Source organism: Copadichromis virginalis, linkage group LG11 (assembly GCF_057382275.1).
Source record: "Copadichromis virginalis isolate Kocher_CV1m ecotype Utaka linkage group LG11, C_Virginalis_male_GT1.1, whole genome shotgun sequence".
In the NCBI taxonomy this organism is placed as follows: domain Eukaryota; kingdom Metazoa; phylum Chordata; class Actinopteri; order Cichliformes; family Cichlidae; genus Copadichromis; species Copadichromis virginalis.
In genome coordinates, this window is record NC_140628.1 from 12274413 (window position 1) to 12301241 (window position 26829).

At 38.5% G+C, this 26829-nt stretch overlaps 1 long non-coding RNA gene across 1 annotated transcript in view; it reads left to right on the forward strand.

The window, feature by feature from the left end:
- The window catches only part of LOC146698164 (uncharacterized), a 166656-nt gene extending 140691 nt beyond the window's left edge, over positions 1-25965 (forward strand). Inside the window, exons 6-9 of the long non-coding RNA XR_014922995.1 lie at positions 8797-8878; positions 11413-11587; positions 15530-15625; positions 25440-25965. This is a non-coding gene — a long non-coding RNA (uncharacterized LOC146698164). The remainder of the gene's footprint in view (positions 1-8796; positions 8879-11412; positions 11588-15529; positions 15626-25439) is intronic.
- The last annotated feature ends 864 nt before the right edge of the window (positions 25966-26829 follow it).

The window sequence follows — 26829 nt, forward strand, 5'->3', positions numbered from 1 at the left end:
GTCATATGATTAGCAACAGCACTTAGGAAGTCTATGATGTTAAATGATGCACCACCAGGAGCCTGAACTCTTGATACAAGGCAGGATAGATCCATGTGTTTATGTTTACCGCAAATGGAGATTCATCAGAATAGGCAATATTTTTTCAGTCTCCTGTCATTCAAATTTGCTCATCCTGTGCAAATTGTAGCCTCAGTTTCCTGTTCCTAGCTGACAGGAGCGGCACCCAGTGTGGGACACTGCTGCGGCACCCAGTGTGGGAAAATCCCAGTACTCAGACCAGCCTCTCTAGTACCAAAAACCATGCCACGTTCAAAGTTAGATCATCTTTGTTCCCCATTCTGATGCTTGGCTTATCTCAATCCTGCCAACACATGTAAGTACACAGAGGTGCTGCCACGTAATTGGCTGACTAGATATTTGGAGTGGTTTGTTTTCAGTTTGTTTTTCAGGTGCAGGTCATCCTGTTTCTGGTCAACTGTTTTTATTTTCTTTTTTGGCCTCTATTCTACTGCTCTGTTTCCCTTTGCCACTGAAGAGTAGGAACGGAGTGCCCAGTAGATGGGGAAAAAAGAACGCATTAGAATGGTGCAAATCAACCAATTAAAACAAAAACAAACACACAAACATGGTGTAGATAATAGTCAAGTATAGTGGCATTAATAACAGGAAGCCCAGCCCAGCCCATTCCTTCTAGATTGGGTGTAAAATAGAAGTTGGTTGTTATGGGAAAATACTGTGCATCCAGAACGAGGTAAGCAATTATGTACTGTAAGCTTTGACTAACAACGCCTTCTTAATCCATGCTGAACAGTTTACTGTAAAGCGATGCAAGCAAGATGTCTGTTCTCTCCTCCGGAAACTAAAGTTTAAAGTTTTTGTTCAACATCAAGACTCAAGTACAAGGGTACATCACTGTTGTTAGTAGTCTAAATGAAAACCACCTTCACATGTAACTTTGTAACTCCTGCATTAAGCTGTAATTTTTCATTTGTATTCTTCTGTTGAATTGACTTACCATAAATCAATAAAGATATGGGCTGATAATGTTGTGATGAGCAAAGCTCAGCTGTGAAATTAAGTTTTGGAATTCAAGGTTGAAATTAACACAAGTGAAGCATCGAGAAGGATAGAGCAGCAAGACTTGTTAATCCTTAAATCCTTAAAACCCTCAAGAAGGAAAAATGTGATTTAACAAGGGCCATATTATTTTAACAAGCTTTCTGTTTAGCCAGCCATACTTGTATTTATCCCAAATCTACCACACTCTCTCAGTATCTCTCCGAGTCTCTGTTTGCTGCATCTTAAATCTAATGTGTTGCTTTTTTCCCTCATATACTTCTCTTTCTCTTTTATTCTGTAAATCAATTTTGGGCTTGAGGCTGCTGTGCCTTGCAGGCATAGCTCTCTTTGATAGCGTTCCCACCACAACTCTGTATGTGTGTGTGATAGCACCCACCACAGCTCAACAGCCAAGCCAGATTTCAAACTTTTTTGTAGGATTTTGGTTTAAACTCAGCTATGATGCTGCCTAAACAGAAGCGTATAGACACATATGCACACACACACGCTCACATACGCACATGCACTCAGTGGTGTGTGTGTACAGGGTTTTGGTTAATGGCAATGTAAAAAACTGAAGTTTCGTTCCTCTGCTACACATGTGTAGGCTTAGCAATAAAGAGCTAGAGACAGACAGAGGGAGAGAAAAGGAGAGGCACAGCTTTGAAGGCAGATGTACCTAAAGGCAATGTCCTTCAAAGAGTTTGTTTCTCAAAGATTTTTCAGGCTGGGAAGAGGGAATATTGTGCATAAATGTTGGAGATAATGAGCTGATTCCCACATGTTGTAATTTCTAATAGGTACATACACACACACACACGCTCTCATTTTCATATCTTACTGAGGACATCTAATTGACATAATGCGCTCCCTAGCCACTTACCCTAAACCTAACCATCAAAAATGAATGCCTAACCCTTACCCTATACCTAACCATAACCTAATTGTAACCCTGACACTAAAACTACATTTTGAGCCTGAAAAAGGCCTTCAAGCTCATGGAGACAGGCATTTTGTCACCATAAGTGACTTTTGGTCCCCACAAGTATAGTGGTATGCCAATTGTCTGTCCCCACAAGGATGTCTAAACATGTGTACACACACACACACACACACACACACACACACACACACACACACACACATACACGTGTATGACTTTGTCAGAGGAAAAGATTTGGGATGAGTCCAAACTAAACGCAATTAAATCACAACATATTTGACAGTAAAGCTATTACATTTAAGAAAGGTTAAGGGAAAATGTTTTGCTTTGCTGTTATTATTTTATTGTAGAATCTTATGATACTGTAGATTGTGTATTAAAATACAAGCAACACATCACCAGTGGATCTCACTATAATTGTTTACTGTAGATGTACTGTTTTTCGGTCCAGTTGCAACGCTGAATATCCAAGTGCCTGGCCTTTATTAGATGGAAATCATAGGCATGTTTTTTTTCCTATCTTTGCTTTTCTATTTAGCCACAAACAGTAACTAAAGGTGGATGCCCCACATGTTCTTTTTTGTCATAACAGCTTCTGTCTTCTCTTTTGACTCAAGCATGATTCATTCCCTCAGGTCACATGTGCCACACAGTTGTCACTCAAGCTCTGCTCTCCAAAACCTACTGGCTCCACCGGGTTGTGTGCGCTCTGCTGCAGATGTGTCTCTCTAAGCCTTGCGCTAAGCCCTCTGTGCTATTCTAAACTCCGACTGTAAACAAGTGTATGGAAAGCTCTGCAATAAATAAGAGTGGAATGCAACATGTAAGCTGACATCATAGCCACCTGTCTTGCAAGAGAGCCCAGACTTTGAACTTAAAATCACTGTTAACCGGTTGTGTTGCATCTTATGTGGAATAGCTCCCCCCATTGACTGAAGACTGTATAGCAGGTAAGTGTATATTGTTGGATTTGTTTGATAGTCAAATGACTGTAATATTGTGTTTTGGAGGAAGTCAATCTGAATTATAACTCTCACTGCTGAAAAAAGCAAAACGAGTTATTGTTTTTTTTCCATAGTGGACACATTTCAAAACCATCACAGTCTCTTCTAATAAAGTACATGTGAAACATTGATTTACATTTGTTACACACATTTTCTAATTGAGCACTGCTGTTTGTTTAACATACACAGTGTCATCAGATGTTTTTCTGGAGAGCCCCAGCCTTTCCTACTCCCCTAGTAGTAGTAACACCTCCTTAGTAACCCCTACTTCACTGTGCTACAGAGAGATTGCATCACACTGGCTCTTTACCTGTGAAAGACAAACAACACATTCTTTAATCCTGTGAATCAAAGGTATTTCTGTATGTAATTTTTTTTAAAACATCACTGCAATTAGTGGATAGAGAAGGAAAATGTTTCTGATAAATACGTACAACCCTGTTTCGAAAACGTTAGAAAATTATGTAAATGCATGCAAATAAAGCCTCATTTTTAATTTGATAAGCTTGTTTAAAACACCATTAAACCTCACTCGTGATTGCAGAAACATGTCGCTACAGTATTTTTTTTTTCCAGTGTAACATAATTTAAGGTCAGTCACTGGATAGAAAGATCAAAACTTTAAGGTCATGCTTCACTTGACAAACTACAAGGGCTGCGTCCTCTCAACCTCTGAAACCATGGCTTCCTTGAAGAGATGTGGCTGAAGAGACAGCAAGATGAAATAAATCTGTCATAAAATAAAAATAAAAACTGTGTTTCTGGTGATTTTCTATTGAGATTATGAAACATTAACTTTGAAGTTGTAACATTAAGTCAAAGCATGACATCATGACATGCTCTGGCAGGCACTGATGTCAGATTTTCTGCCTCAGTGTTTAGAATCAGTGAGCCTTGGTGGGTAGAAGTGATTTCACAAGACTGCCGAAATATAATGAGCTTATATAGCTTTAGAGAAGATGTAATCTTTTCTTAAAATATCATTCTAATCAAATTTTCCCCTTTTTTATACAGTGCAATTGGTTGGATAAGTGAAGTTTAATAATATAGGAAAGACAAGTTCCTAAACTTGTGCACTGTGTGACATCTGCACCTTAATTGGTTGTTCTTTAAACACCTTTCTCTTATAATGTCACCCGGGAAGCTGCATGATATTACTAATACAGAAAATAGTGTAAAGACCTCCCAGACCTGAAATCCAGCATGTGTGCAGCCCTCATTCTCATTAGACCTGCGGCTTTGTTTATGTTAAATACTCACAGATGAGTCTCATAAAATCCTTTTAGCTACTTGGACTACAGCTAACAGTATGCTATGTAAATTAGATTTTTAAAAAAAAATATTTTTAATACCACACTAAGTAATCTGGGATTTCAGTGAAAGCCCTAATAAAATACTTGAACATAAGATTTTAATACCTAGAATATTTCTGAAATACCTGTTGTTTTATTGCATGCTTGTGAAATTAAAAATTGTTTCCAGGGAAAACACGCTCTTCCATAGACAAAAAAAAAGTTGTTTAGCCAAAGACGTTAAAGACACAGTTTTCCCCTATTTGCTACCCTTACACAGTCATTAGTCCTCTGCTGTTTTATTGAATGTAAATACTCACATCTCAGTGCAAATAGTTTAAACTTTTTTTTCTCTGAACTGCTTTAGGGAATATCCAAACTTTTCATGACACATGTTTAGCAGAACTTTTGGTCAGAAGATTTGCTTTTTGCCCTCTTTTGATTGAAAAAATTCAAAAACACCTCGTGTCTGTGAAAGTTCTCAGTCATCCAGGTCATCATAGTCAAAGGAGCTTGGAAAGAAAAGTGTCTGGACCTCTTTAAGTTGTTTGAAGACGTTTCACTTCTCATCTCAGAAGCTTCTTCAGTTCTAGGGTCAAATGGTGGAGAGTCCCAGATTTAAGCCCTGTGGGAGTTTCCATTGTGCCTGTTGGGGGGGGGTCAGTCCCTAGAACTGAAGAAGCTTCTCGGATGAGAGGTGAAACGTCTTCAAACAACTTAAGGAAGTCCAGACGCTTTTCTTTCTTTCAAGCTCCTTAAAAACATCTCCTCTCACCTAATCTTAGATGTCTTGTCATGAACAATACATCTGAAACACTTTCAAAAGAATCTTAATCAGTCATCTGTTTCATAAACTCAAGCACTGTTTATGATTGAACTCAAAGTCTGTAAGTTTCAGCTTGGATGAGAGGGCCTGGAAATGATCAGCACCCTACTAAAACATTTTGTTGCAAGGTGTAGGCCTGGCCTAAAGCAGCAGAGCAGATCATCCTCAGTCTTCATTCCAGTAAATGCATGAACAGTGTGACTGGGATGTTATAGCAACAAATGTTTTTGGTCCTGTGCTTGTTCTGTGGACTAAGCTTCAGAAGTACCTGGGACCTTAAATGAATGTTCTATCACCAATCGATTACTCTGTGAGTATTTTACTATTATTGGTGATCATTTCATATATGATGAAGACCTATTTTCTGAGTTCAATCTAATTTACTAGGCATGCTAGATTTCACTGTGCTAACAACAAATGCACTTCATGATTCCAAAGATACTAGCTTAGTGTAGATAGCAACATTTTATCATAAATATTGCATAATTAAAATAAACTACATAACTTAATGTTTTTACATCCTGCAGTAAAAAGGAAAAAAAACACAAGCTTTCTCTTTAAGCACAAAAACAAAGCACCCGTGTTTGACAAGTGACATTATTACTTCTTAAAGGTTTGTATTAAACAAATAAACCTAAATGTAATTTAAGTAAAAGTCAGCATCCAGAAACTGACACTGCTATCATTCATATAAAACAAACAAAGATTTGATTTATGTCAACCTTATTACACAGGCAAGCACATAGTAGGAAATGTGCTAGTGCTTCAGTGGTACAGCTCATTTTGAATGTCTATATCCAGGCTTTCTTACCCACATCTCTCTTTCTCGCTTGCTTTAAGTCTTTGCTGTTTTGTGTTTGATCTTGCATGAACTTAGACAGAAAAAGGTTTTGGTATATTGTAATATAAAATTCAACCTTCATCAAAATTCTTAAGATGTATAGCTTCAAATCTATAATAGATTTTGTAGAATTTATGTAAAAAAGAAAATGTTTTATAGATGATGATGTTCCATTCACTGAAACTGTGAAAGTCCACGAGAGATCTGAATCCTGAACAACAGTACTTGACATAGAATATATCAGTTCCTTTGTCCTGTAAGTTTGAAGCTGAAAAAGAATGAAGAGTTTTGAGTTTTCAATAAAAACTTCAATATGAAAAACTGCAAACTACATGCTCATATGGATGACTTGAAGTCATATCCTTAGGCATACTTTCTCACACTCTGAGACAGTGGTACTTTTCAGGGTATTTTACTATCCATGTGCTGCTGTGAGCAATTAAAGGTCCAATGGGACAGACAGGAATGTAGCTTTGGCTTTTAACATACAGTGAGCCCTCTGTGCTGCTCAACTCTGACCAACCTTGAAGCGTTTCGATGAGTAGATGGAAATACCTGTTTGTAGGTGAAAACCATGCGCATATATGTCTATACAAACCACATGTCCCTGCATATGAACCCTACTGACCTGTAAAGGGATTAAACCACAGCAGGGTTCTTACAGCAGTCAACCTTTTCACAGTTGCTAAATATGCACACATGCAGGTGAACACACACACTCACATCGGCACACACTCACACAGACGCGCACCAAATGTGTTCTTGTCATCCTGTCCTCCACCTCTAACTCTAACCTTTGTCACAGACCGTTTTCACAGACATGCAGATGTTTCCTGAGACCAGAATCTGTTATCTATGGCAAGAATTGCACCAAATCGTCACAGCTGTATTTTACTTTTAATAGAGTATTTACAAGTAGCAGTGATATACAATGAAATGACAAGTTAAATGTTACTGTAATCTGCAACAGATGAATGGCATTGAGTTATACTCAGTCTAGTTAAAAATGATTGTGATTTAAAAGTTTGTATGTAAAATATAACTTTTTAAAAATTTTGCTTTTAAGTTTTCTGCTATTTAAGCATGTCTTTTTTAAGCATACTGTCTGGTATACTGACAGCATGGGGTCAGACTCAGCACAGCCACTGGGATAAACATAAATTCAAAGTCAAATTTATTTATATAGCACATTTCAGACAACAACTGTTGAGCAAGTTGCTATACATTTAAAATAATCTAAAGAGATTAAAAAAAAAAAACAGAGGAAAACATGAAGACATAAAATTTAAGAAAAAGTAGTAAAAAATGAGAAGATTTGAGTAAGAAACAAGATAAATAAAAGTAGTACAAAGTCATTTTAATGTAAAAGCCAAGGAATAAAAGTGGGTTTTCGGATGGGTTTTGAAAGTGTCTAATGTTGGGGAGGTCTCGATGTGAAGCGGCAGTTTGTTCCACAATTTAGGAGCAGTCACAGCAAAGGCCCAGTCTCCTCTGTGCTTTAATCTGGACCTTGGGACAGCTAGGAGCATTTGATCTGCAGACCTCAGTGATCTTGCAGGAGTGTACCAACTCAAAATTATTGAACAGAACAACTCTCAGTACAAATCCCATGCTGTCAAGTAATTGACCCCACTAAGGTGGATTGTCATTCCATCAGACAAGAATGCCTAACACACTTAAGTAACAAATATAGATTGTCTTTAAAGATATTAAAATAGTTGTTACATTTTCCATGGTTCACTGTTGAGGTGATATCTAACTCTAATTTTCCTTAATGGATTGAAGGTTTAAAAAAAGCCTAAAAGATCTCTTTCTTTAAGTTAAACACAATTTCCATCTGCACAGCTATATTTTTATCATGTCAGAATTACTGCTGCTGGAAGTACTGTTGTCTTAATCACAGCCTTTTAACTTCCAACATGATAACGGTGCCACCTAGAGGACTCCTAGCATGCTCTTAATGAATGAGCCTCCACAGCACATTTCTGACCATGTGCTAGTATATACCATTTTATTCTTTACATCACTAGATTATATAAATGAATACATAAATCATCTGTGGGGGAAAGCTACTAAGAAGACATGATTGATTAACATGATAATTGATTTTAATATTACATTCATAATCCGAAATACATTTAAAACTCTAGGTGCTTTGAAAAGTGAAAATGCATCCAGAATCTACAGTTAACATTAATATATTGCACTAAAGAAATTTATTATTTTATGTGTCTAACACAAAAAAATACATAATTTTCCTCCTTCACTATCCTTCTGGACTTGTGATATAGGATGACTCTTCTAGTGTAACAGTGCGTGTTACCTCCAAATAGCACCTCTGGGGTTGAGAAGTTGCTGTTGTGAGTTTGCATATGTGAGATGAAATACTCGAGTCTGTGTGTGTGTGTGTGTGTGTGTGTGTGTGCTTGTGTGCGCTTGTGTTTTCATGCATCTCTTGGGGTACCCAGCTGAAGCCAGCTGTATATCACGCAAGTCTCCCTTGTGTAACTTCAAAGTCACAGCATGTTCAGTTCAGGCTATTCATGACACAGTCACCGGAAGGACACATGTGTTTATGGAACCTGGACATACTGCTGTACATATAATGTCGTATACTTACTCTGTACTTCTTTCAAGGATATCATTTCAGCAAGTTTTCTTACCGAGCTATATGGGAGGACAGCAGAGAAATCTCTCTGGCCCTGGACAGAAGAAGCAAACATGCATGCCATGTGTCCTTCACACAACTTGAAACTGAAATAACCATGCTTTGAAAACTGCCGTAGAGAATTTGACTGTCTTCATAGCGCTGTGACTTTGTATTTCAGTTTTGCCTGAAAACTTTTGGACCAACACAATCTGGGAAAGGATAAGATGAACAAAAGAGACTGCAACAGAAAGTGGATAGAGGTAAGAAGATGAGACGTAATCTGTAAAGAAACATAAAACAAAGTTCTCATGTACTGCCAAAGTGGTTCTGGACTACTTGTCCACCTTTTGAGGTTGTGGCTTAGGAACTAAAGAAAGAGATCTACTAATTGGAAAGTCAGTGTTTCGATCTCTGGCTCCTCCAACCTATGAGTCAAATAGTGTTTGAGTGTACTTTAACCCTTGGATGCACAACCTACCAATACCTACACTCTTCCACGAGTGGGGTCAAAAATGATCCTAAATAGAAACAATGCATTTTGGTATAAACTCAGTTGTTATTCTTCAAAATCTTTAAATCAAAGAGTTGTTATATTTTCATATTTGAGGTATTCCTCATAAAACATGTTTGTGACATGAGGCCCTTTGCATTTTTATTAGTTTTTTCATTAATTTTAAGAAATTGCAGTTTTTGTATCACTTGTATCACTTTTGTATGCTTGCTCTGCATATACCGTACTGCAGAAGCTGGGTCTTCCTTCTGAAAGGCACAAGTTGTTCATTCACTGTAACACAATCACTGAGAATTAATTTCTGCCTGCAGTTGACTAGGAACAGGCCCCATATGTAGTGGAAAGCTGCCATGTGGTTTGTTTTCAGTCCATAGGCTCTGGTCCTCTTGTCATCAAAGTGCAAGAAACGGCGAATATCTTTAAATCTTTGAATTGACATAGTGGCCTTGTACAATGGGTTATGCAGAGGACTCCCAAAAAACACACTGACTGGTACATCCCAGTTCTTCTCACTTCCTGCAAGAATGTTCAATCAAATGAAGGCCAGGAGCTTATGTTTGATTACATTTTTCCACTCTTTTCCCCTGTCTGTGGCTACTCTTTGTGCCTCCATGTTTGTGCATGTCAGCACCTCTTCTATTATATTATCAGACATGAACATCTTCCATGCATCTATTGGGGAGACAGTACTAAACCCAGGTGCAAGCCCCTGCCGACTAATTCAGAATATTGTGGCTAAAGCAGTAAGAGGGCCTCATTCTGTTAGACTCAATATCCATTTCCTCTTCAGAGGACTCATCAGAGGACTCCTCTGTGTCTGACTGGCCTTGTCCAGTGGGGGGGGACAGTAGTCTGGGTCCTCTATATCTGAGATGTCAGATTCTGAGTCAATGCCTCCAATTGGGCTCTTCATCCCATCCGTCCGGGATCATTTATAGGGCAAGGTCCACAGCTGGCCTCATAGCAGCCATGTTACTTTAAATATTAAAAAAATAAATCAGAAAGGACAATGTTTGAAATGCACAGGAAACTATAAACAGGGCTGCACATAAATGGTCCACAGGTGCGCATTCACTGTCAAAATAAAAGACACGCACCAGATAAGAAGTTGGAACGCTCGTTTGCGTACATTAGATGTTCTGGAGGAGGACAGACATTTGTTCAGAACTCTAAAGATGTCGAAGAAGCAAGCTCTGTAAGCAATTACTTTGGCGTTCCTCCACCACAAAAGAAGCGCGTATTCTATGAATTTCCGGGAATACTTTTATTTTGACAGCGAATGCACACTTGCGAACCACTTATGTGCAGCCCTGACTATAAATCATGTATGTTACTGTGTAAAAATTAATTCTTGATCCATCAGAAGTGTAAGTGGGACAGTCAGAGTTGCTAAGAATGAAAGTTTCATAGAAGATTCCATAGGAACTGCTTGGGGTCATTTATGACCCCACTTGTGGAAGAGTGGGGTAGCGATACAAAAACTGCATTTTTTTTTTAAATTAATGAAAAAATTAATAAAAATGCAAATAGCCTCATGTTACAAACATATTTTATGAGGAATACCTGGAATATGAATATATTACAACTTTTCATTTTAAAGATTTTGAAGAAAAACAACCCATGGGGTCATTTTTGACCCCACGTGTGCATCTAAGGGTTAAAACTGATTTTAAAAAATGCTTTGTATGTAGATGTAGAAAAAACAATGTGTGTGAACAGAGGGAGATGGTACTCATCTTTCTAAACAGAAAAAACCCCAAACGCTATAAATACTAAATACAGCAACTAACTTTCACTTACACTGCTACTCAGACATGATTCAGGATAGGATTATATTTCACCTCAGAAGTTTGCACAATTATTCAAGATAAACATAATCAAAGTTTTAATTACATTTCCACAAAAACAAGCGCTCAAACTTGGTATATAAATTTGTAAAAGAGTTTTCACAGGTTGCGAATGCACAGCACTAGAGTGATAGGGGAAAACAAAGAAGTGTTTTATATAAATTGCAGAAGCCAGGTGCACTGTGGGCGGTCAATTTCCTTATTTAAAATAAAAACAAAACACTGCAGCCTTTCAAAAAACAAAGCCAGTACAGGATATTCTCACTCTATAAAAATAGGTCAAAATGACATTTCTTTCTTCTTCAACATAAACTTTAAGATTCTCATAAGATGCAGCACATTAACTTGTAACATTAGCAAACTGCAGTTTTACTCACTGTACACAGCCTAGCACACTGACCCCCCGCCTCTCCTTCTGTCTGTTCCTGTGTGACAGAGTCAGTAACACCACAGCAGGAGGTGAAAGGAGGAGAGCTGCAGGCAGGAAGAGAGAGGAGAGGGAAACTGCAAAAGTACAGCACAGATTCATGCCTAACATTAGACGGCGGCAATGCAAAAATGTGTGACACTGCAAAAAGAAGGCACAGGGAAGAAAGAAAAAAAGAAAAAAGGTCTGTGTGCGATAGGGTTTAAATCCAATAACTGCATGCATGTATGGATCCGAGTCATTGTTCAAATATTTGAGCCTTTGTGTGCGCGTGTGTGTGTGCATGTGCACTTGCACAATGAATGGGGTGCCAGGCGGCAGCAGCTGGGAATGCCTTCCTCTGTTCTCCTGTCATCAATAAATGATCAGAGTGGGCCATCTGGAGAGAGGGAACCACCAACCACCAAGACCTGGCACTGAACGAATGACACAGAGAAAGAAAAAGAATGTGAGGATAGATCAGTGAACAGTAAGAGTAAGAGCGAGATGGGACAGGAAGGGGGAAGTTAAATTTAAAGAACACTGGGGAGGCAATTAAAAAGGATGGGAAAAAGACCCTACAATATATTGGTGGAGCTCAAAAGAAAATCGAATATTGTGAAAAGTTGTTTTTTCATGATTTAATTCAAAAAGGCATCATCTCCGATATTCTTTTGTTTAAATTGTTATGATTATAGCTCACGAAAATCAGAAATCAAGCATCTTATGTAATTAGAATATTCCCAAACAGCAATCAAAAAAAGGATTTACTAAATGTGGAACTTCTGAGTACGCTTTTTATTCTACAGTACTTGATTGAGTTTCCTTTACCATGACTTACTGCATCAGTAAAGTGTGAGGCAGAGGCATTCAGCTTGTGGTGTTGCTAAAAGCCAGGTTGCTTTGATAACAGTCTTCAGCTCATCTGTACTTTTGGGCTGAGTATTTCACATCTTACTCTTATCAGTGCCCTATAAATCGTCTGTAGGGTTCAGGTCAGGTGAGTCAGCTTATCAATTAAGCACATTACAATAAAATTCACATGACAATAACATGGTAAGCAAACCATTTGGAAGTAGTTTTGGCACTGTTTGCAGGTGGTAGGTTTAATCAGAAAGGAAACCGGCATCGCCATAAAGCTTTTCAACAGATGGAATCCTGACCTGATCTCCTGGTAGACAGCTGTGTTGATTTTGGATTTGTTGAAACAGAGTGGACCAACCACCAACAACACCAGCAGATGACATGGCACAACAAATCCTAACAGACTGCACAAACTTTACACTGGCATTTCAACACCTTACATCTGTGTCTCTCTAGACTCTAGGATCTTGATTTTCAAATGAAATCAAATTTACTTTCATTTGAAACGAGGACTTTGGACCATTAAGCCACAGTTTAGTTCTTTTTTCCTTAGTCCAGCTAAGATACTCCTGACACTGTCTGTGGTTCTGGAGTCTTTTGCCATTACTTTTGCAACACTTGACTGAAAGTGGCTGTGCATGGTGGCTGTTGATGTATTGCAACCACCTGGGATTCCTCTGGCCCACCAGTAACCCCTTCACTTCCTGCCTGCTGAGAGAAATATCCAAGAAGAGCTCAGACTCCACTCCTCAATTATCAGCCAACTTTTTCTACTGTGTACTTTACCCCTGACCATCACTAACCCCCCATTTACTCTCCATTAGAGCTTCCTGTTCATTCCTGTAGAAAGATACTCACTGGAGCACTTATCTTTTTCAGACTCCTGCTTTTTTCCCCATTCCAAGTAGTTCTTAAAAATGTTGCAGTTCAAAAGCAAAACGTGCTGTAATGTGACTCGACAAATTTGCATCTAGACAAAAAGAGTAAACTTCGACCACATGTGCCAGAAGAAAAATGCAGTTGTTTCAAAAGAACTCACACTTTTGTATACTCAGATACTACATTTGACATAATACATACATAATATGACATTTTCAGAGACAGAAAATATGCAAAGAATATGCATAAAATAATTAGCCAATTTAAAGTAATTTTTTAAAAAGTATTTATTTTCACATTTTGTTTGTGGCTGGAGTTAAGAGAGTCATGGTCCTGAGTCTTTGACTTAGTATTTTGAGTTTTATACTGGCGTGTTTGTTGGAACGTTATAAGATAATGTAAGTTCTTGTTCCTGAATATGTTATGTTCTAGTGCCTCTGAGTTTGTTATTTAAATTTCCTGAATTCTAGTTTCATTATTTTGTCTGTCTCTTATATGTGGTCTCTGAGTCTGTTTTTTTTTTTACCTCTGGTCTACCCAGTTGTGTCTCAGTGTTCTGTGGTCTCTCTGGTCTCTCATTTTTAGAAAATCTTACTAAAAATATTTAAAAAGCCATGCTATCCAAGCTAACATTTGAATTGGAGGAGAGTTAATAATTAATCACAGAATTGGTGGAAGTAGTATACATTTATCACTCTTTACAGTAGCTTAGTACAGCTCAGTACAGCACAGTATGCTGGAAGAACATGATAAATATTTATAACAATAGATCCTGTTTGTAGGCTTGCATTACAATCACATGACTTTCTTTTTCTCACACTCACTGACATTTTTCTAAAATATTCTAATATACTGAAACTTGTTTTTGTTATGTATGTACTACATTTTATTATGAAGTAAGTATAAAGTATGTATAAAGCTACATATGTATACATATGTACACTTTTGTCTGCTATAGCCACTGGACTGCCATACCATTATAACCAAAAAAGCAAAATTATTCATTAGGAGTCTTGCTATCAGCCACACAAACTTCTGTGGCCATTTCATTATGTGAGTTATATTTTGAGCATTTATTTAAGAAAGCAATTTAATTCATATCTCACATTAAATCATAATTTATATATGTTACACATTATATGCTATTTAATCTTTGTTATATGTACATTATAGTACTTCTCATAAGCACACATGATGAGTCCAGACAAATAATTATATTTTAATATTGTCCCCTACATCATTAGCTTAACATGACAATTTTACAGTAGGCTACCTCTTAGGAATTCATATCTAACATCCCCAAGCAATATGAAGCACTCTCTCTAAATTTGTGTCTGCGTTCTTCTGTGTTTACATGTATGTCTAAATGCAGCCCTAATTTGCATTTGCATGGTCATTTCGGATTTAATTTGCCTCACTGTGTGACTAATTTGTGCTCCAATAAGTAACATATGCCCCAGGCCATATAACCTAGACATTGCATGGTTTTAAATTAGCTTTTATAATCCTTAGAGGCTATAAATATGTTCAGTGATTAGATATTTTAGTAAACTAACCTATTAGAATTTGGTATAGAAAAGCCAAGTATATGGTAAGCCACACAGCACACAACAGACTGCCTAATTTTTAATGTTACAACGTTAAATACTGTAAGCAGAGCTGGACATAAAAAAGTAGGTACCATATTCATATTGCCTCTTTTTGGTAGCACTGGTTTAACTTTTCCTTTGTTTAAAACCCTTTTATACTTCAAGTGTTTGTAACACTTTCCAATAAATTTTGACCCATTAGATTTTTTTTAAAATTTCATTTATTATAATATCACAATTTTTACTATTTTCACTATCGTGTTTACCTTATGATGTGTTATGAAATGCTGTGTTAGTTTTCAGAATATTTTCTGTCTTGGGGCTTGTCAAGAAGTTTTTCACAAATATTAGACAACTGTTGTGTTCTTTTTGGTCAGCTATAGTTTTAGCTTCAAAATTCTCCCATTCCCTGTTTTCCAAATCTCTTTTTCGTTACTAAATCATGAACACTGACCGTTCCAACCTTTGTCCATTCATGGCTAATGGCTCTCACTTTGGCTTGCTGGAGTCTATGGTTGCTTTTTGAGAGCTTAAACCCTACTTCACTGTGCTCCACAGGTTCTATTCATGTGATTCAACAGGTTTGGTGATAATCAGGGCTGGGTGTTATTAGTGACACTGAAATCAGCTTTCTTTAAGATCTGTTAAGGATGACTTTTGATGGTGACTTCACTACTTCTGTTTTCTCAGAAGCTACTCCACATTTGTAAAAATGTGATCAGTACAAGGCATTTCTGTCCCATTAAATATGTTTTAATGTGCTCATTAATTACTTGAGATCCATCCATCCATTCTCTTCTGCTTATTCTTGTCAGGGTCACTCTATGGGAAGAAGCTGAAGTACTTGGAGAGAACCCACGCAAACATGGAGAGAACAGGCAGACTCCACACAGAAAGATCCCAGCCTGATGGTGAATTGAACTCAGGACCTTCTTGCTGTGAAGCAACGGTTCGGTTCAATACTTTGAAGGATAAACTGCCCGCAGGGGAGTGGTGGGTGTTATATATATTTTAATAAAAGGCTTGCTATAGGCAGGAGCTTTCTTTTTCTCATAGTCAACAATTGTTCTAATTGTTATTATTGTTACTTGCACAGTACACGTCACAATATTCATCTCCCCAGCTTCCACTTTTTACACTAAAGCATTTTCCCAGCTGCCTTTCTTTCGTTCCAGAAAACCGTCATATGTACAAAGAGAAGATGCTTCCTTACAGCATACAGTCATATCACCCCACAGCAGGAGAGCTATCTGCGCCCTGTCTGTCACGGACCTGGGTCTTTGAATAAGTATGGACATGTGTATTTTTGGTGCTGCTGTCCTGTTTCCTTGTGTTTGTGTATAGTGTGTGTGTGTGGGTGTGGCAGAGCACCTGTTCTTCAGCCCTGGTGGGTGTGTCAGCCAGGAGCCTGGCCACACCTGCGGAGGAGAATCACACACACCTGAAGTTGATCAAGCCTCGTCAGGGAGCTATTTAACAGTTTGGCTGAGGGCTCCTTGATGCTGGATTGCTGTGTAAGACTCCATGGCAGTGTCTTAAAGTCAGTGTGTGTGTGTGTGTGTGTGTGTGTGTGTGTGTGTGTGTGTGTGTGTGTGTGTTTGTTTTTCGTTTTAGGAGGACAATTTTCAAGACAAATCAAAGAGCTATGAGGACCCTCTGTTACATGAGGACATTTTGCTGTCCTCATAAAATTGACCTTTTAAAATGGTTTCTGGGCATGTTTTAATACCCAAAAAGTGTTTTTCTCAAAAGTCTTTGTAAACCAAAAACTTGACATATGTTGTATATTTGTGTGTCCGCCACTGCCCCCTGTCGGTTCGAGTTGTCCCTGCATGCCGCGCGGGAAATTATACACGAGCGCGGGACATTATACACATGGCGCGAAATTGGAAGCTGCGCATGCGCATTTTAACATTACCCATTTAGACCATTGATATTTACATCAATGATTTAGACCGACTGATTGGGCGCTTCTTATTCATCCATCAATTTTGGCAGAGTTTTGACACGCTTTGGAGAAAAGGTAAGACGGTAATTATAAAACTTTTAAAAGACGGACGTTCTGACAGACACAGTGCTTCAGAGTAGGCACAGCCGTGGTGAGGCGGCAGGTGAGGGAACGACGAGGTACGGTGGAAAGCATACGGCGGAGAGCGCATCGCGGGGACCGGACCACGACGAGCGGACGGCGGAGAGCGCACCGCGGGGACCGGACCACGACGAGGTGAGGACGGCAGAGCGGGCCGGAGCACGCGGAACGGTTCACGGAGGTCACAGCAACACGCGGGGCGGGGATTCCCGGACTGTCCCAAGCACCGGGATGGTTTTTTTTTTTTACCCTGGCCTAATCTCATCACTTGTTTCAAGGTAAGAAATTACACAAGTGTGTGATGTTTCACTGAGTTTGAAAGAAGGCCTTTTTCACTACAAGATCACTACACTTGTTTAATGTAAAATGGCTGCTACTACTACAACTACTAAGTACTACTTCTGTAACTAGTAACTACTACCTATTGTACTAATGGTAGTAGTTGTAGTAGATGCAGTTGTACTAGCAGTAGTACTCACACCTGTCTTTTTTGTGGTAGTTGGAGCTGTTTTCCTCCTGTTCTGAGATGATTATTTAAGATATTAAAAGATGATCTTTGCCCAAATACCAAGGAAACATTGGAAGGCAAATACAAATAAACTTTTTTAGATTCATGAAATTTAATTGAGACAGTATTGATGTCACTCTGCACACATTTGTTTATAAAATATTGTAAAAAAACCAAACACCACATTTGTTTTGCTCTCTTATAGTTGTGTTGATGAAGCACATTATTCCTGAGAGATCTAAAGCTTAGTTTGACAGACAGGTTTAGGCTAAGTCAGAGTTAGGCTTTAGTTAAATTAGGACATTTAAGTATCTTTAATATCTGCAAGTGCATGCTTTCTGTTAAAACAACTCAGACATCAGCCTTGTCTGTGTCTGTTATGTTAATGTAATGAAAGCATAGAACTCAATTGAAACAGTTTCAGTATCCATGCTATTAGTGAAATAAGAAAAATTGGGTGGAGCATGTCAGATACTTGACTTAATCAACACAGGTGGAACACAGTCAAGTTAATCTGCACAAATACAGCCTTGCCCCCATCCATTTCTTTTAATCAGAATCCCTCCAGCACTCATCAAACTAAAATAACCTTAAACTAATAATACGCTAACATGGGGGGGGGGGGGGGTGCTTCTCATTCAGCTTTACTAATGCCCTTGTAAGCATAAAGGCTTGAAGTTTTGATGTTGTTTACATTTTTATCTTATTTCCTTAGCAAATCATGTCATGGAGAACCACTCCCCTTCAGGATGCCATTAATCACATCCTTGCAAGAAGAGACAAGAATTCAATGTTAGAAATTAAATTTATTAATTCAGTTAAAGGTGAGTGACTTCGACACACTGCAGGCTAGACTGAGGGGTTACGCATCACCAGTGGTGACCTGTACAAACATCAATATAAATTAAAATTAAAGGCATTTTAATAATTTAGTTATTAGCGAGCCTGGCTATTTATGTTTTCTGCACTTTGACATGTTTTCTTTATTATATATGTAGAATTGAAAAAAAGCACAACATTGCATACTTGTTATTTACAGATATACATATTTAATGAATTGATTATTTGCAGTGCTGCCACACCTGTGTCTCTAATATGGTTGTTTCTTCAGGTCGTGGCATCTTCACTTTAGCCAATTTCAAACAAGGAGACTTTGTGGTCGAGTATAGAGGGGAGCTTATTGATGCAACTGAAGCTGAACACAGACGTAACCTGTACCCCAGCGCATGTTCAGGCTTCATGTTTGAATTCATATGGAAGCAGAAGACATTGTGGTAAAGTCAAAATGACTGAATGTTTACATTTCTATTGCAAGGTCAGGATTTCTGAAGCAAACATCTCATATTGCTCTTTAACGAGTCCTTACCTCTAGTACCCGGCCCCGTCAGTCCCCAGAATCTATAGAAGGGGGAGTGACGGACCCGTGGAATAGCGGGATCTCATTCTTACTAAGGCTCCGTCATTTCCCGGTGACCCTGTGGTCCCCGGGAACTCTCGGTACTGGGGACTGACGGGACTCCCACATATGCTGAGGGCCCGTTAGTCCCCGTATTAAGCCTGTGTGTGCCTTCTCTAATACACACTCACGGGCGTAATGTACGGGGTTAGAGGGGTAATAATATAAGCCTACATTTTACAGCTAAGACAGTGTTCTCACGCTGCTGTGAAGATTTAAAATATAATATAGAGAAAATAAGAAAATTCAAATGGCCAGGGCTGAATGAGCGCCCCTGTGTCTGTGCGCATTTGGCACATGTGGACACGGAGACCCGTGCACTGTTCTACTGTGTCCAAAACTACTGTATAATATGTACAATGCCAAAATAGTACATGTCAAGTGTTCTGCCTGTGAGGTAGGTAGATGGATGGCTTGATGGATAGGTGAAAAACCTTTCAACACAAAAAATAAAGAACATTTCATTAATCATTCAGATAAATTAAATGCATTATACAGAAGACAAATGAAATAACAAAAATATACACTTCAGTAAAGCCACTTTTGTCTAAACTATCATTTATCCTAGTTTTAGTTTTACATTCATTAGTTTTTGAATCAGAGGTGAGTAATTTCAAACAACGAAGATGAAATAAACTGTGGTCTACCTTGCATTTTTTACACTTTCTGTAACAATTACATTTTTAAAGTATACATTTTAGAGTTTACAAATATTTTAATAAAGACTTTAACCAAGGATTTTCTTTTACAAAGAATTATTTTCCTTAAATTAAACCAAACATATTTACACTAGTTTTAAGATTTAACCAAGGATTTGGGGTAATTACTTTTAGTATTAATTAACATAAGTGTGGGAAACACTATCTACATAAACAATCTATTCAAAACTTAAACATTTATTTTAATATCAATCTAATTTTTTAAACTTAAATGCAGTAACTATTTCCCAAAGCATAAATACATTTCCACAATTGAGCTTCCATATTTCCCAAACATATAAGCAGCAAATATGAGTCCGAGCTTACCGATAGCCCGTCTAACTCAAAGTCTTCCTCACAGTGGAAAGTGGATTGTGCTTGGTTTGCTGTCCTCTCAGTATGTCGCACTCGGGTCAAATGACTGCTGCATGCATTTTAAGGTCTACTAGGCACGCCCGCCCTTGATTGCTCTAATTCAACTCACCTGGCAGAGCAGTGCACACCAGGCTGCGCTTAGCTGTAGATTGCACAAGGTCTAATCAGTGGCCACGTGCAAGCAGCAGCACAGAGCAGGTAGTGGGCAAGAGGAGGAAGAGAAGAGAAGAGTAACAGCCACACCTACTAGGTCAGCGCAACAGTACAACAAAACCACGTTTAAGCTCTAAGCACAAGTAGAAGCGCAAACACTTATCTCAGTCAGAAAGCAATGCGTCCTTGACTGATGGACCCTCTTTAACTTATCAACTATGCATTTAACAACTAAACTTGTATTGGATGTTGTGTTTGTGTTGGTGCTTAAAAATTATAGTATAGTTCATAGGCATGTCACTATAAATGTTTGTTTAATGTATGTTTCCAAATTTGCAGTATTGATGGAGCACTTGAAGAGTAAACGATGAACACAGGACACCAAATTGCAGAATGAAGTTGATTGAAGCAGAAGGGAAGCCACATCTCTGCCTTTTTGCACTGAAGGAAATTGCGGCAGGAAGTGAAATTACTTATGACTATGGTGGGAAAGAATGGCCCTGGCGGAAAAAGGTGGGTCATTTAAAAAAAATTTTCCCCCTATGAATTGTTGTTTAAAACATACATATCTAGATGTCACAATTAGGGCTGCAACTAACGATTATTTCAATAATCGATTAGTTGTCGATTAATCGATTAGTTGTTTCAGCCCTAGTCACAATATTTAAATGTCCTCTTGGTGGTATTCAAACTTGTTTAACTAAATCTTGAATTTGTATGACTTTCCCAAGTGATGATTGCAAGCTTATCTGTTTTGTGTCCCCTCCACAAGTGTGTTTTACTGAGTGGCCACACACTGGAGGTGAAACAGTGAAAGCATCAGTTTGAGCTCAGATGTCATTATGAGGCTGATGGACAGTGTCCTTGAAAACCTTGGGTTTTTCTGTGTCAGACATATACATGCACCTTTTACTCACAGTCACTTTAGCTTCTTAGTATTGTCTTACTTTGGCTTCACTTAACTAGGTAAGGGTTAATCACTCTGTTTCCTTGCAGTTAGGGTGAGAGTTAGAACTGTATTTAACTGAAGGTGAAACAGAAAATGCTTAACTATGTGTGTGTGTCTGACACAGACAAACTCAAGGTATGTGAGAACACTGTCCTGACATCTGAGCTCAAACTGAGTCTTTCACTGTTTCATCTCCAGTGTTTGGCATACTCAGAAAAACACATGGGTTGAGGGGACACTGGTTAGAAAAGACCACTCGTAGTGGATTAAATACATTTCCACTGTAGCTGCCAGATGTTTACAATATTTGTTCTACTTTTCATACCCAGCTAAAGATCGCAAGCATCCCTTCTGGTTGTTATTGCAGTTCTGTTTGTACTTTGCTGTGTAGTTAATACCATTTACAGTGAGGAAAGTAAGTATTTGCTATTTTGCAAGTTCTCCCACTTAGAAATCATGGAGGGATCTGAAATTTTCAGCGTTGGTACATGTCCACTGTGAGAGACAGAATCTAAAAGAAAATTCCGGAAATGATAATGTATGATTTTATTAAAATATTTTTGTATATTACTGCTTAAAATAAGTATTTGAACACTTGCTTATCATGCAGATTTCTGACCCTCAAATACCTGTTATTCTGCTTTTAAACAGTCCAACTACACTCTGCTCATGATTCTAATTTAGCAGCACCTGTTTGATGCCGTTAGCTTTTATAAAGACACATGTGCACCCCACAATCTGTCAAAAGTGTTGCAGCAACATGAGTAAAACCAAAGAGCTTTCCAACGACACAAGAGACAAAACTTTAGACCTTCACAAAGCTGGAAAGGGCTCCAGAGCCACTGCCAAGCAGCTCGGTGCGCGACAGTGCGCGTGCACGCATGTGCGTGTGCGCGATGGAGCGCGTGCAGGTGACTGTGCGTACCCTCTGCAAGACTCCTGCAGGCGCCCCTGAATGGAAGAGGCTAATGTCTTCCTCGGACTGGAGCCCCACGTAAGATCTCAGCTCGTGGGGTGTCAGTGATGCTAAGAAAGGTGAAGAATCAGCCCAGAACTACACGGGACGAGCTGGTCAATGACCTGAAGAGAGCTGGGACCACCGTTGGCAAGGCTACTATCAGTAATACACTGAGACGTCATGGTTTAAAATCATTCATCACACTGAAGGTTCCCCTTCTTAAGCCAACCCATGTCCAGGCCCGTCTGAAGTTTGCCAGGGACCATCTGGATGATCCAGAGTCATGGGAGAAAGTCCTGTGGTCAGATGAGACCAAAATAAAACTTTTTGGTCTAAACTTCATTGTTGGGGTTTGGAGGAAGAAGAAGGATGAGTCTCATCCCAATAATACCATCCTACAGTGAAGCATGAGGGTGGAAACATCATGCTCTGGGCTGTTTTTCTGCACAGGGGACAGGACGACTGCACTGTATTAAGGAGAAGATAAACGGGGACATGGATTGTGAGATTTTGGGCCAAAACGTCCTTCCCTCAGTCAGAGCATTGAAGATGGGTTCTGGCTGGGTCTTTCAACAAGACAAAGACCTGAAGCACTCAGCCAGGAAAACCAAAGAGTGGCTCCGTAAGAGGCATTTCAAGGTTCTGGAGTGGCCTCACTAGTCTCCAGACCTCAGTCCAATAGAAAATCTGTGGATGGAGTTAAAAGTCTGTGTTGGCCCAAAACATGACAGATCTACAGAAGATCTGTGTGGAGGAGTGGGTCAAAAGACCTTCTGCAATGTGTGCAAACCTGGTGAAGAACTACAGGAACTGTTTGGCCGCTGCAATTGTTAACAAAGGCAATATTAATATAGTTTGACTCAAGTGTTCAAATACTTATTTTACAAAGAAATATACAAAAAACTTGTTATAAAATCATACATTGTGATTGCCGGAATTTTCTTTTAGATTATGTCTCTCACAGTGGACATGTACCTATGATGAAAATTTCAGAGCCCTCCATGATTTCTAAGTGTGAGAACTCGCTATATATATATATATATATATATAAAAAATATTACTTCTGATTTGCCTCACTTCTCCGAGACTGCAGCTCAACGTACATTTTCAATGCTGTACTCAAAGTTTGCCCAACATATCTTATGTAATGAGCTGGGATCTGTGAGTTAGTCTTGTTCAGAGACAAATCCAGTGAAATATGCAGTAACGTATTTTAACAGCGCACATCACGTATGATAACGATGCTCTCTTGTTTCATTAATGCCACTTGCATCTCTGTTTTTCATTGCATTAAAAATGAAATCAGACTTTACTATTAACACTACTATGCTGATTACGATAACCTGGGATTGTGTATAGAACAATATTACTAACCATCAGTACATTTTTACATGGTCGATTGTTAGTTGTTCCATTCCTAATTGTGACACTAATGCTTTATGACTAGTATTTTGATGCTTCATCAGTTTTGGCCAAGCAAGATTTGGCCTGTGCAAAATCTACATCATTTCCCAGTAAACTTATTACCCAAGGTATTGTTGACTTCATCCAGTTCAGCAGCATTGCCATGTGTATAGTTAGTATAATAGAACTGGCTGTCATTGTCCCCTCTGTGCTCATGGTGTTTGATTGGTAGGCAGAAAGCCTCTTTAAGCCCATACATTTATACTGTGCAATATTTTTTAGATGACCAGGGGAATGATGCCTGTGTGACTTCTGGTTCACCTCCTGTCCCTGACTCAGTTACTAAAGGTATGATATAAATCAGATGCCATGTCCATCACTAGGCACTATGTGCAGTTAACACCAACATCATGTGGTTAGACATTATATAACATATAAAGAAGCTGAATGTATTTTGTGTTTACCAAGCAGTGTGATGAACTATCATGTTAATGAAAACAATCAAACTTTAAATTTTATCAGGTCTACAGTCTATTTATTATCACACACAATTTGTTTAGACAAGTACCAGCTTGTTTTCACAGTTTTGAACACCATCTCTACCTACAAGTGCATCTCACATGATCTTTTTAAACTTCAAATTTGTTTTGTTTTATTGAACAGGTTTACGTGTTTCATCAAGGCGGTGTGTGAAGAGACCATGGTCTGAGGAGGAGATAGGAGCGGTGATGAAACATATGAAGCCTTTTATTGAAAACGGTATCACTGTCACCAACCAGCAGTGTCTGAAGTGCAAAGAAAAGGAACAACCTATCTTGGAGATGAGATCTATTCAAAACATTTGAGATTTTGTGCGCAACAGAGGACTGGCCTTTAAAAAAAAAAAAAAAATGTTAAACACTAAATGCACTTTTTGACAGTCTGAGCCTTTACCTTTCTGGGCCTGATTTCAAGGTTAGTGTTCTCCATTCAAAAAGTATGTAGTTGACTTCACTGTGCTCACAGGCAGTGTTTTGTTTTGATGTGTGGTTAGCCTGAGTCTTTTAATGCCAGGATTCACTTTTATTTTCCTTCAATAATTGTTACAATGCTGTCCTTTTAAGGAATTAATTATTGAGTTGGTTATATTAAATATAGTTCAGTAATTCAACAAATGTGTTGTGTGTTGATATAAGTCTTATGTATAAGTCATGGTGTCAGCCCGACTCACCCCTGGTGTGCAAAGGTGCTGTTTTATTGGTCAGCCACTCAGTGCCAGTTTCTTCAGGACAATGAAAAACTCTATACTACATAGTTTGTTCTAGTTGATGCAAGCACTGTTGTGTTATGCTTCTAGTTGTTTTAATGACACTTTGACCACCTGTTAGTAGATCACAACAGATATGATCTGTGGTGTTTTATGTAAGCTTGTATGTCAGATTGTAATGCTCATCAGAGAAAACCAAAATATAGTCTTTTTATTATTTTTTAATTTATTCATCCATCCATCCATCTTCAACCGCTTATCCGAGGCCGGGTCGCAGGGGCAGCAGCCTAAGCAAATTTATTCAATTTTACTATAATGATGTATCAGTCACAGTCTTATAATACACCTTCTTTTCTAAGAAGGTTATACTTAGTGCATGTGTGAGTATATGTACAGTGAACTGGCTTTACACACCATGTGTCCTTTTAAACCAGATTTAATCAGTGTGTGTGTGTGTGTACAGTAGACTGGCTTTACACACCATGTGTCCCTTCAGAACAGACTATACTTTGTGTATATGTATGATGACATCACTGACCTTGTACACCAGACTGTCCTTATAGACCGAGCTACAGAAAAGTCTCTACAAACCACCAGAATGTCTGAAAAAATAGCCTTTTTTATATCTCAGTCGAGCAAAGAAAATGTTTAAATTTTAAGTTGTGTATAGGTTTGCTGATTTTTTTCATGATTTTTGATATGCATATTGTAGCTCTAGCACCTCTGGAACCCGGTGTCCCCATAGCCCTATGTCCAGTCTGATTTGCCAAAAATTTCAGAAATTGTCCCTCTAACCCAAGAAACGGGTGTGTGTGTGTGTCTGTCTGTCTGTCTGTCTGTCTGTCTGTCGTATAATACCTGGGGGAAATAATACCATTCTTTCCCCCAGGAGGAGCGTGGAAACAGGAGGGCAGCAAGCACAGGGATTGGGAGAACACGGGAGCGGAGAGCACAAAGACACAACATGGGAGTCAAGGGAGCACACAGGTATTTATTGTTATTTTCCTGCACTGTAAATTAACGCACTGTTGCAGTGAAGAGTCCTGTGTTTTGGGTCCTATTTTGACACTGTCTTTATTAGTTGGAATGTGCCCTCACTAAATTATTAATTAACATACATTAATTATTAATGTATTTATTATTGATTCTTAAACAATATTGAAGTGATTTGCAAGTCACTTTAACACCCCACTAACACAATGTGCATTCCCAAATTTTGAACTGTAAATTTCCAGATTGTTTTATTTAATTTACTTAATATATATAATTCACTCACTTGCTGCACATAATGTCCTCTTTGTATATATGTACTTACTTTATATTTTTTTCTCTCTCTTTTTGCACATTCGAGGAGTGTATCAGGACACATTTCACTGCATGTGGTACTTGTATAACTATGCAAATAAAAGATCTTCAATCTTTGATGTTTCATGCATATTATTTAAACTGACAGCACATTTAAATAAACAAAAAATGCTTGAAATTAGTAATCTGTGTTTGCAACTGACATAATTTAAATTTTAAAAAAATTATTGCGCTGTGTATTGTACATCTAGTCTAGTTTCTTGACTTTTGAGGGACTGTTTAGCTTGATGGGGTAGGAAGATAGAGTAACAAGCAATAATACTCTAATTTTTCTTTCTGTTTCCTGCTTTCCTTGACTTTTTCATTCTTTATTTGCTGTGCACAGTTTTACTGTTAATTATGATCAAAGAGTTTTTGGTTGTGTATTGTGTGTCCTAACATTAGTCACACTTCAATGACATGAAGTGTGATCTGCCTGAAGCACAGCAGACTAAAAAGCAAGGCATACAGACGAAGCAGTGGGGAGAAAGAGGAAGGGAGTAAGGAAATAATTTTGTACATTAGGCTAAAACAGTGTGATCATCAAACATTTTAGTGCAAAAAATAACAAACCCAACGGACTCAAAATACCTCCATGCTTATTTACAGTCTGTCTCTTTCAGCCAGTTACTTAGACAAACTAGCCTGCTCACAATTTCAGAGCTCAAGGCAGCTCTATTTTTTTGTTACAATATGACCTGCAAGTGAGAACAGTCTCTCACATGGAACAGAAGTGGCAGGACTAATCCAATACTTGTGGGCCAGGACAAACAGCTGTGGGTGGGTCCCTGCTCAACTGGACCACCATTGCAGTGGGCAGTCTGTCTCACTGATGGTGGATTCTGCTCTACCAACTCAGGATCCTGTTACACGGGGCTTCCTCATCTGAATTGGAGTCTGAAGACAATGAAGAGAGTGTTAGGTTTTGTCATTTA